The sequence below is a fragment of the Lemur catta genome, chromosome 4 (genome assembly GCF_020740605.2).
Source record: "Lemur catta isolate mLemCat1 chromosome 4, mLemCat1.pri, whole genome shotgun sequence".
NCBI lineage: Eukaryota > Metazoa > Chordata > Mammalia > Primates > Lemuridae > Lemur > Lemur catta.
The window spans coordinates 53,639,789-53,652,299 of NC_059131.1; the positions used below are offsets into that span (position 1 = coordinate 53,639,789).

At 42.4% G+C, this 12,511-nt stretch overlaps 1 non-coding gene across 1 annotated transcript; it reads right to left on the minus strand.

Annotated features, from left to right (window-relative positions):
• Nucleotides 1-4,309: 4,309 nt before the first annotated feature.
• LOC123637546 lies at nt 4,310-4,416 on the minus strand. Its single transcript, XR_006734915.1, has one exon. It is a non-coding gene; the product is annotated as a U6 spliceosomal RNA (small nuclear RNA).
• Nucleotides 4,417-12,511: the final 8,095 nt, after the last annotated feature.

Here is a 12,511-nt window from a genome sequence, read left to right on the forward strand (position 1 = left end):
ACCAGGCTTCCGTGTCCCACCGTTGCCAGAGCCTGCTGTAGTCAGACCGCCCACAACCTCTGCGTTGCTAACTCGAAGGAGCCTTCTCCGTCCCAACATTTCTTGACCTCTGAAACATTGGAGGCTGAGGATCTCTCCCTTCCTTTAAATAATCTTGTTTCTTGGCATCCTGAGCAGCACAATGGCTATTTTTCCTACTACCTTCTGGTCGTTCCTCCTCAGTCTCCCTTGCACAGTCTCCTCTGCCCACCCCTTAATGTTGGTGCTTTTGGGACTACATTCCAAGCCCTCTTCTTTTCCCTTTCTTTTGTGATAAATTGACAAAGTTCATTCTAGGGAGTTTATAAAAGTTAGCATTTCTGTCAGCCACCTGAATATGTTTCTCTCTCTTATAAAAATTGGATTAAAAAAACTTTTTTTTGCCAGTTATTTGTCATTTACATTAAGTTGAAACAAAACAGGTTAGAAACAGTAGGTAGAGTATGATCTGATTTACGTAAAATTGTGTGTGTGTGTGTGTGTGTGTGTGTGTCTGCATGTGCTCAAGCGTGCACTTATATATGCATGCACAAGAGGTATCTGGAAGGCAGATTACCAGCCTCCTGGTCTCTTTCCCCTCCCCTGGCTGTTTTCAGTTCGTTAAGTATAATAAATTATTTCCCACTTTAGGGCGTTTATATAAATTGTTCTCCTTCAGGGAGTGCAACAGGGAGTGTTCTCCTTCCCCACTTCTTTTCTTAACTTGTACTGATTCCCCCAGGTCTGGACCTAAAATATCCCTTCCTCAATAGGCCTTCCCTGTCACCTCCTTCCATCCCCATCTAAATTGTCTCTTCTGTTATTCTCTCCCAAAACACCCTGTCCTTTTCCATCATAGCACATTATCTTGGATTAAAAAAAAAGATTAAAAAGTATTATTTTTGAGACACAGTCTCACTCTGTTGTCCGGGCTAGAGTGATATGGCATCAGCCTAGCTCACAGCAACCTCAAACTCCTGGACTCAAACAATCCTCCTGCCTCAGTCTCCTGAGTAGCTGGGAATACAGGCACGTGTAACCACACCCTGCTAATTTTTTCTATTTTTAGTAGAGACGGGGTCTCGCTCTTGCTCAGGCTGGTCTTGAACTCCTGAGCTTAAGGGCTCCTCCCACCTCAGCCTCCCAGAGTGCTAGGATTACAGGCGTTAGCCACAGTGGCCGGCCCATGGCACATTATCATAACTTGAAATTATGGGTCTGAGTATTGATTAATGATCTTTTCCCCTGCTATACTCTAAGCTTTATAAGAGACGTGGCAGTCTCTTTAGTTTTGAATGCCTAGCACCTAGTAAGTGCCTGGCACACAGTAGGTGCTCAAAAAGTATTTGTTCAGGCCGGGCATGGTGGCTTACGTCTGTAATCCTAGCACTCTGGGAGGCCAAGGCGGTTGGATCATTTGAGCTCAGGGGTTCAAGACCAGCCTGAGCAAGAGCGAGACCCCATCTCTACTAAAAAATATATAGAAAGAAATTAACTGGACAACTAAAAATATATATAGAAAAAATTAGCCGGGCATGGTGGCACATGCCTGTAGTCCCAGCTACTCAGGAGGCTGAGGCAGTAGGATCGCTTGAGCCCAGGAGTCTGAGGTTGCTGTGAGCTAGGCTGATGCCACTGCACTCTAGCCCAGGCAACAGAGTGAGACTCTGTCTCAAAAAAAAAAAAAAAAAGTATTTGTTCAGTGAATGAAAAGAGTCACCTCAACCCTTTGTCACATCCAATACATTCATTCAACCTTGTGTGATGGTTGGGTGGACAGCAGAAAGGGAAAGGCAGGAAGGAAACTGTGGCCTGATCCAGTTCACCCCTCCCCTGGTGTTGTGCCAAGGCCAAGTGCAGCATTTTATGGAAAGGATCATATCCAGTGGCACGTGAAACTAGGGACAGCAGACAGACAAGCCAGGAGCAGAGGTGAAACAGCCCTCCCTTCTTTCCCAAATATACTAGAGGGAGGGAAACTCTGTAGGAAAGAGAAAAATGACTACTTGAGATATCTACAGCTTTGTTTATCCCCCTTCTTTATCATTCACAATGATAACTGATAGACAACTGATATTTTCCCTAATACCATTTTAGCAAAGATGTCAACTATGTTTTAATTGTTGGCTAAGAAGATTATCAGACCATGTGACATGGACCAAAAAGTCATTTACTCATACACCCATTTATTCATTCAATAGCTATTTATCAAGTGCTTTCTCAGTGTTGGGCACTGTGCTTTGTATTCAAGACTGGGGCACACAATGCTAGAGACCTTCCAATATCTATTTCCCCCTTCTTCCTTATTTGTGAACACTGATTTTGTCCAGATAACAATGAGTCCGATTAAAAAACCCATTCCCCAGCTTCACTTGCAACGGGGGTGGGTGGGGCCCTGTGGCCCAGATCCATCCAATAAGACAAATGTGGAAGTCTGCTGTGATTGTCAGAAAGCTTTGCTTTCCTGCCCTAGGAGCTGACTGTCCCTCCCTGCTTGTAGGGGTGCAGGAATGCTGGAGGCATGGCAGCCATGCGTCAACCACAACACACCCCTGAGGCAACGAGCCAGCAACCACCAGCACCCAACCTCCTCCAGACTTCTTGTTGCATGAGAAAAAAACAATCTCAAATTTGCTTATGCCACTGTTTAATCAGGTTTTCTGTCACTCACAGATGATCAGAATCCTTGGTAGAGGGATATAAAGATGAATAAAACAATTCCTGGTCTCAGAGAGCTCCCTGAGAAGAGATATAAATCAACAAAAGTCCCAGGGGAACAAAGTGCTACATAGGGTTATGTAGAGGGCACACCAGTGGCAGCGGGAGAACTGAGCAACGATTTGAGGGGGAAAGGAAGGCCTGGGGAAGGCTTCAGATAATAGGAAATTCTTCGCTGAATGTTTAAATGAAAATGAAAGTTTAAGATGTTCCCAAGAGGGATTTGAGCACTGGTATTAACTCCTAGCTCTGCCACTTACTCTGTGGCCTCGCTAGATTGTAAACACCATATGGGTATGCCCCCTTTATGTTTTTGATTTTATTCCCAGTGCCTGGCATTTAAGAGGTGCTCAAGATATACTTGCTAAATTGAAACCTCTCTGAAGTTCCGTAGAACTAGTCACTTTCTAATATATATATTTTAATTCATTATTATGCTAATTATTTTTCATCGGTTTCCCCCCTCTAGAGTGTATGCCCCTACAAGGGTAGAGATCTCTGCTTATATTGGTGACTGATTCATCTCACGTACCTAGAACAGTGCCTGGCATGCTGTAAGTGCTCCATAAGTGCTTGCTGAACAAAAAACTTTCCTAATCTATAAAATGTGGGTAACAATACCTACTGAAAATTGTTGGTGGGCTACAGAAAGTGCATTTGAAAGGCCTTGGACTGAGCGTGTCACGTAGGTAGCTATAATGATGCTGTTGCCTTATCTTCCTGTAAAACTTTGAGACCCATTCCTGACACACCTACAAGGAATGGCATCTGAGGTCAGTACACTAACCTATGTTGTTCCTAGAAATGAGAGAGCTTTGAGCACTTCTGGAAGGCTGGTGTGGCAGGTCCAGCAGATAAATATTTGCCTATGGCATTGTGAACTGTTTTGGAAAAGAATTTGTCCTGGTGAAGAAATCCTCTCACAGGGAAATGGTTAACATTCATAAGTTTGATCCAAGATCAGTGAGCCCTGCTGCTCAGACTGTCTTCTGGACCAGCCGCCAGGGATTCTGTCTCAGGCTCAGGGAGAGGACTTGAAACTAAGGTGACACACAAAAGAAGGAAGTTGTTTTGTTTAAACAGCTAAGACGGTGTGAGCCCCTGAGCCCCAGGTCCTGCTGCTTTATAGCCAGTGAAAGGAAAGGAGCATGTTGTACCCCAGTGCAACCAGTGGAGCATAATTAACCACTGATTGGATGTCAGGGCCTGAAACAGGCTGCCGCAGCCCCCATCTGCACAGAAAAAGCAGGAAGACGTTATACCATGGATGTCTGGCCTTGTTAAACAAAATTATGGGAAGCCATTGTTTTGGACTGAGCTCTTGTACTAGGCCCCAACAGACCAGACCAAACCAAAATGAAATCACTCATGCTAAATGCCATGTAATCAAACTGAAACTCTAAGGAAGCAGACTGATCCCAAAATAGATCAGTTGTTTTTTCTTTTTTCCTCCTGGAGACAGGAAATTCCAGCATAAGGAAGTCCCCTCTGCTCTAACCCTCACAAAAAAGCACTCTGATGTTAACCAATCAGGTTTTTTTTATTTTTATTTTTTTTATTTTTATTTATTTTTTAAAATATGGAACGCTTCACGAATTTGCGTGTCATCCTTGCACAGGGGCCATGCTAATCTTCTCTGTATTGTTCCAATTTTAGTATATGTGCTGCCGAAGCGAGCATGTTTTTCTTTTTTTTTTCTATTGTTCTGTTTCTTTGTTCCCACCTTACAAAACCCACTGTTCTGCTATTTCCCAGTGAGAGTTGAGACCAAATAAGTCCTAAAATTTACTATGGTGACAGAGTGATGTCAACGCTTAAAGTTTTGGTCAATCTCTCAAAATTGAGAGGTTGCCCAAAAGGGGGGAAATTGTTAAATTAAGTTTGGCCTAAAGATGCCTCCTTACATATTTTAAGTTGAGCCTAAAAATTTTTTCATACATAATGAATGGTAACCCAAATTGATGTGTAAACAGACTCTTGTAACAAGCAGCAAGTCTCAGCCAATCACAGCAGCTGAACTTCAGTCAACCACAGGTGGCCAACTGTAGAAACCAGGTTCAAATAAGGTAAATGCCCAACTGTACCCATCCAGTTGTTTCTGTACCTCACTTCCATTTTCTGTAAGTCACCTTCCTTGTTCTATCCATAAGTCTTATCTGACCATGCAACAACCCTGAAGTCATTCTGAACCTATTCTGGTTCTGGGGCTACCCAATTTTCAATGCTTCTTTGCTTAATTAAGCTCTATTAAATTTAATTTGTTTAAAATTTTTTCTTCTAACAGCCTTCTGGGCCTGATTTGGCCTCAGGCAGCAGAGAAGTTAAAGAAGTAAATAAGTAAACAGCAGCAGAACAGAATCTGTTCAAGCATGGGTGAACCCAGGAATGGCTGGAGAGAGATATCAGTCATTGGAGTTTCCGCAGAAAAGGTGGGAGCAGAGACAGAGAAATATGGTATTGTGACCCTGTTTTTACTGAGAGGTTGGTGAAGTTCTCAAAAAACAAACCGATGACAACAAAGATAATGCATTCCAATTATCACTCTAATTACATACGGCCCTCTCCATACTTTGGTTTATTGGTTGAGAGAAAAAGAAATCCATTTCTGCTTCTTAAATATCTGGAATAAACATTTTAAAAGCAAAATTCCTACTTTAGTATTTTCCCAAATTGCTCTGCAATTTTTGTAGCTCTGCTCCTGTTTTATACCTAATGACTTCCACCAACAACCACCAAAACCCTGGCTTCCTTTATTAAAACTATACCTCTCCCCTTTTACCTCCAAATCTGGGAGTCCTTAGATTTGAGATCTAAGACAACACCTGGTCATTGGCGTTTGCAATGTATATGTAGCTAGAGGGCTGCTTAAGGCTATGCAGGTTGTGTCCTGCTTAACTCTAGGGGCCACAGTAACACAGGCTGCAGTGTGAATCATGCCCCGTAGAGTTACACAGCATACTATGTATATCGGGGTATGGACTGGAACTTCCCTGATGTCTTGGAATTTTGGCTAAAGCCTCAAAGTTAAGGCCATTGTATAAAAAGGGCTCTAACATTTTGGTTAGGCTTCCTAAAAGATATTTTAAAAATGGGGACACCACTGACCAAACTGTCCAGGTTACATAAGATAGGCCAAATGAGAATCATTCCTTAAGGCCCCAGGGTGGCTATGAGAAGAGGAATGGGAAGGCTCACCCTCTGGCTGCAGGCTTCCTGCTTGCACAAACTTTTGGATCAGTCTCTCCAGTGCCTGGGGTAAATAAGAGAAGAGTCCTTGGAATGTCCTCGGGAGTTTGGGAGTGAAGTCTAAAGGTGGGAGGTCAGCCAAAGCAGCCCACAAATGGCACAGCAAAGAGAGAAGGAACAGGAGACCAGCTTGCACTCCTGACAGTTGATGGGACATCGATGCAAGACTTTTCCCGTGGGCCAAGTGGGTGCTGTAGAATCGAGCCAGGCTGAGCAGTCCTGTGTGATTCTGCTGTTGGGATTCTGGTTAGGAGGGGCCCCAGCAAAGTAAGGGGCTGCAGCTTGCTGAGTGGAATGTTCTACCACAGGCAGGAGGTAAGAGAAGCAGGTTGTAAGAGTTAGTTACAACAGAGGTCAATAAACTTTTCTGTAGAGGGCTAGAGAGCAAATATTTCAGTAGTTGCAACATGGTCTCTGTTGCAACTACTCAACCCTGCCACACATAGCAAAAGCAGCCCTAGACAATACGTGAATGAATGGGTGTGGCTGTGTTCCAATGCAACTTTATTTATGAACACTAAAATTTGAATTTCATACAATATTTCACAAAATATTATTCTTTGGATTTTTTTTTTCAGCCATTGAAAAACGTAAAATCCATTCTTATCTGTGTCCCAGATGTGTCCCACAGGCCATAGTTTGTGAATCCGTAAACTAAAGGATGCATCACCCTGACAGGAACAGTGCAAAAAGCCACATGCAACCCCAGCTGAGGAAAAGGATCGCCGCACCCTGATCTCAATCCCCACCCCCAATTCCCAACCTGCAGGAGCCAGGTGTAGAAGGAGGCTGGCCCCTCTGCCCAAGTTGGGGAAAGGAGAGTAGCTCTGAGGAAGACTGACGTTTTTAAAGACTTGTCTACAGGTTTTAATACTTGAAAAGAAAGTAAGATGGAAAACAAGATAATTCTAATAGCTCAAAGGGACCAGAAAGCTATGGGATCTGCTAGAAATTTTGACAAGAAGTGAGGCTGGAAGATCTAAAAGACCATATTTAAGCCCCTCTTTGATTGTATCTTACTGACTGTTCAAAATACTAGTTGCATATATTATAACCATCTTCTTTATTAGCTGCTCCAAACTTATCCCTTCTTCTTCATTTTTGGCAGATTTTATTTTACAGGGAAAAAGACTGAGGACTTGGTGGTAGCAGTGGTAGGCATGGACTTTCTAAATTACCCCCACCCTGCCCAAACATATGCACTTATCTCTTCCTGCTGAAGGGATCCAGAACATACCACTATAAAGAATCCCCCCCAAACCCCCCTTATCTGCCTAAAACAGAGGGATTTCATAACTGGGAAAGATTGACTCCTGTCACTGGAGAGGAGAAGTCAGCCCCAGGATAAGAAATTACCAAAACAGATATGCTCACAAAACTAGTATCTCTCCCATCTATTCTCCTACAGGCCCATTTATCTTTCCTGAAAGTCATTTGTTTGCTAATAGTTGCCCTCTGCCCTCCCCTAATTAAGATGGTTTGTAAATCAAATTCCAACCACCTCCCTGAGTTGCACTTTTCTGTGAATTGCTCTGTATGTACATGAATTTAAAAATCTGTCTTCTGGCCCCAGTGAAACATAAGCGGGTGGAGGAAAAGTCTGTTCTTCCCAGCACAGCATTAATCTTTCCTCCTTCCTCCCACAGCAGAAGAGGCATCTTCCTGGGGTGGGACGATGCCTCACCACCTGCCCCACCCCACCCCAGCCACCCCCCAGGGACTTTGCCCCATTTACTTATTTTTCTAAATAAACTTTGTATTTTAGAATATTTTTAGATTATTTTGTTTCTACACATCCCCTAGCCAGTTTCCACTATTGATATCTTCTTACTTTACCATGGTACGTTTGCCACAGCTAAGAAACCAGTGTTAACTAAACTCCACAGTTTATTTGGATTTCGCTACTTTTCCCCTCATGTTCTTTTTCTGCTCCAGGAATCCATCTGGGATACATTACATCGTCAAGTCTCATAGTCTCTTTTGGCTGGTGACAGTTTCTCAGACTTGTTTTTGATGACACAGTTTTGAGGAGTGCTGGTCAGGTATGTTGGAGAGTGTCCCTCCATGGGGATTTGTCTGATGTTATTCTGTTGGTTAGAATGGGGTTATGAGTTTTAGGGAGGAAGACCACAGAGGTGAAGTGCCCTTCTCGTTATATTGTATCAGAGGCATACACTATCAATGTGACTTATCACTGTTGATGTTGACCTTGATTCCCCCAACCCCTTTCTGCATTTTTTATTTTTTAGTTTTTTTAATTAATTTTTTTGAGCTAGGGTCTATGTTGCCCAGGCTGGTCTTGAACTGCTGGGCTCAAGTGATCCTCCCACCTCAGCCTCCCAAGCAGCTGGGATTAAGGTATGCCCGCTCTCCCATCCCCTTTCCAACCATTACTTTTTGGAAGCACAGTCCACATTCAGGTGTGTGGAAATAAGCTCCCCTTCCTTGGGTGGTGGTGGGGAATCTACATAAATTAATTCAAATTCTGTGTGAGAGATTTGTTTTTTCTTTTCCTTTTGTTTATTCAATCATTTTTATATCAACAACATAGGCTCATGGATATTTATGTGTACTTTGTGTTACAATCTAACAACATGGTGTTTATTGCTTCATTTGTTCTAGCTTTGACCACTGGGGCTTCCTTCAGGGTGACTCTTGTGTCTCTGTGACTTTTTTCTTTTAAAATGCTTCTTTTCTTTCTGGCGTTGCACTACAAGATGCTCCTGGTTCATCTTGTATATTTCTGCTCTAGCCCTAGACTCAGGCATTTCTCCCTGGAGCCCTGGCTCCTGTTATTAGAGAATGGTATTTACAAACCAGGAACTGAGTGCTCGGGCTGCTTGTTGTCCATTTACTTTTCATTATCTTATTCCTTCACCTTCCTCTGCTCCCTCTCTACAGCTTGTTTCTCCTTAGCTGCTGAGCCTAGTAGCGTGGGCATCACATATGTTCACATTTGCCCCATGAAATCCTTCATCCACAGGCAAACTCCCCAGCTTTCCATTCTATTATGGTTGCATTTTATATGACTCTGAAAATGTTACACTAGAGGTTAATAAAGTCAGAATTCCATGAGCAAAATATGAAATAAATGCAAATATTAAAAAGTGTCAGATAAAGCACAGTTGCAAAGCTGGGTGGGCTGAAGGAATTGTTGTTACCACACAGTGGCGCTGCTATAACTGGTGACTCAAACAGAAATCCAGCTAACATGGTATTAGTCTCCTGTTCCTGCTGTAACAGATTACCACAAATTCAGTGGCTTAAAAACAACAGATTTTTTTCTCTTACCAAACGGTGAGAGAGTTTGAAAGGTGAGAAGTCTGAAATCATTTTCATTGGGTTAAAGTCAAGATGTTGTCCACACAGCCAGGTCCTTCTAGAGGTTCTGAGGGGAGAATCTATTATTTCTATATTTCCTTGTCTTTCTCAGCTTCCAGTGGCTACCTATACTCCTTGGCTTCCTCTGACTTCAAAGTGCACTGATCTTTGCTTCAGTCGTCTCATTGCCACCTTCTCTCTTACTTCTCCTCTGTCTCTCTCAGAGGACACTTGTTGAGCCCACAAGGATAAACCAGAATAATCTCCCAATGTCAAAATCCTTGATTTATCATATCTGCTAAGTCCCTTTTACCATGGAAGGTGACATTCACAGGTTCTGCAGATTAGGATACGGGAGAGGGGGAGGCGTTATTAAACCTACCACAGTGACTTTTTTTTGGGGGGGGACACAGTCTCACTTTGTTGCCGGGGCTAGAGTGAGTACCGTGGTGTCAGCCTAGCTCACAGCAACCTCAAACTCCTGAGCTTAAGCAATCCTCCTGCCTCAGCCTCCCGAGTAGCTGGGACTACAGGCATGCGCCACCATGCCCGGCTAATTTTTTCTATATATATATTTTTAGTTGGCCAGATAATTTCTTTCTATTTTTAGTAGAGATGGGGTCTTGCTCAGGCTGGTCTCGAACTCCTGACCTCGAGCGATCCACCCGCTTCGGCCTCCCAGAGTGCTACACAGTGACTTTTTTTTTTTTAACAGTAATACTATGGTGTAATTCTACTTTTATACCCTAAAAATGTCATCTAAACATTTGTTAAATAATATTATTGATACAAGAATTGGAGGAAAAAAATACATCCAAATCAGTAATGTTGGAATGCAAGTTAGATAAAATATGGAGAAGGCTATTAATTTGAGAGAGAAGAAAGATCTTTTCAGAAAAAAAGGCCACCATATAATGTAAAAAAAATGGTGGGCAAGACTGGGTTGTGTTCTGCTAGAAGAATCAGTGCAGCTAAGGTGTGCCCTTAAATTACAGTAGCTCTCGATGGTAAGGACACATCTCCTTACTTTCAACTCTCATTTGTAAGAAAAGCAGTCTTGAATTAAGCAAATTTTGGATTACACAAGGTCCTTGTATAAATGAAACCACCCATCCTCCACCCCCTGTTGATTCCTCAACCCACAGCAATCAGCCCACTTTCCTAAAATTTTTCCTGCTGAGATCATTAATGGCCTCCTGACAAATCAGAGAGCATCCTTCTTGTCTTGTTTGATCTGTGGCTTTTAACACTACTGACCACTGCTTATTCTTGCAATTTTTTCCTCCCTTGGTTTTGCTGTCACCTTCCTGTTTCTCAGTTTCTTTCATGGCTTTTTTTCTCCACCCATGTTCCAAAGGATGTTATCAGTGCTTCTCACAGTGCATTCTCCTTCATTGATCACATCTATGCGTGGGCACCCAAATACCACCGGCTGCTGACTTTCCTCTAACAGCAGTCAAAACTTCTCTCCTGATCTATACAGCTAGTGGCCATCTAGACTTCACTTTAACAGCCCATGTGCAGGCACAGGACATTTTGAACCACGGTGGCTGTTTCATCCAATGTTTCTCAAAACATTTTAACTGGGCTAATACCAACATTGATGAATTTTCATCAAGAAACTATATTAACCAACTCTATTAAGCCAATTTCCATTTTATTGTAATTAGTTTCATCAGGATCAAGTCTTTTTTTATAGACAGTGTCTCACGCTGTCACCCAGGCTAGAGTGCAGTGGCATCATCATTGCTCACTGCAACCTCAAACTCCTAGGTTCAAGTGATCCTCTTGCCTCAGCCCCCCGAGTAGCTAGGACTACAGGCATCTGCCATCACGCCTAATTTTTCTTTTTCTCTCTTTTTATTTCAATATATTAAAGTGGGGGGGTACAAATGTTTTAGGTTATATAGATCACTATTGTAATGCTTCAGTCCCAGCTATAGGTGTGCCCATCACTCAAATAGTGTTCATTGTACCCATTAGGTAGGTTTTTGCCCCTCCCCAACTTCCCCCTCTCCCCTGGTTGATTTCCATGGAGTTTTACTTCCCTCTCTACACATATGTGTCCACCAGTTAGTTCCAATTTAATAGTGAGTACACGCAGTGTTAGTTTTTCCATTCTTTAGATACTTCACTTAGGAGAATGGTCCCCGGTTCCATCCAGATTGTTGCAAAAGGTATTAATTCATCTTTTTTATGGCTGAGTAGTACTCCATGATACACATACACCCACACCCCCCCACCGTGCCCCCCCACCCCATATTTTATTAATCCACTCATGAATTGATGGGCACTTGGGTTGATTCCACATCTTTGCAATTGTGAATTGTGCTGCACTAAACATTTGAGTGCAGGTGTCTTTTTGATGAAAAGTCTTCTTTTCCTTTGGGTAGACAGTGGGATTACTGGATTGAATGGTAGGTCTACTTTTAGTTCTTTGAGGAATCCCCATACTGTTTTCCATAAGGGTTGTACTAATTTGCAGTCCCACCAACAGTGTATAAGCATTCCTTTCTCTCTGCATCCACACCAGCATCTCTTGTTTTTGGACTTTTTAATAAAAGCCATCCTAACTTGGGTAAAGTGATATCTCATTGTTTTAATTTGCATTTCCCTGACGATTAATGATGTTAAGCATTTTTTCCACCCGTATTTATTGGCCATTTGTCTTTCTTCTTTTGAGAAGCTTCTGTTCATGTCTTTTGCCCACTTTTTATTTAATAGGGTTGTTTTTTTCTTGCTGATTTGCTTGAGTTCTTTGTAAATCTTGGATATTAGCTCTTTATTGGATGTGCAGCTTGTGAATATTTTCTCCCATTCTGTAGGCGGTCTATTTGCTTGGTTGATTGTTTCCTTAGCTGTGCACAAGCTTTTTAGTTTAATCAAATCCCATTTATTAGTTTTTGTTGTTGTCATGATTGCTGTTGGGGTCTTAGTCATAAATTCTTTGCCTAGGCCAATATCTAGAAGAATTTTTCCTACATATTCTTTCAGAATTCTTATGGTTCCATGCCTTAAAGTCTTTTATCCATCTTGAATTTTTCTATTTTTTGTAGAGACAAGGTCTTGCTCTTGCTCAGGCTGGTCTCAAACTCCTGGCCTCAAGTTTCCTCCCTCCTCAGCCTCCTCCCGCCTCAGCCTCCAAAAGTACTGGAAGCCACCGTGCCTGGCCAGGATCAAATCTTTTATATATACATTTCACAATGGA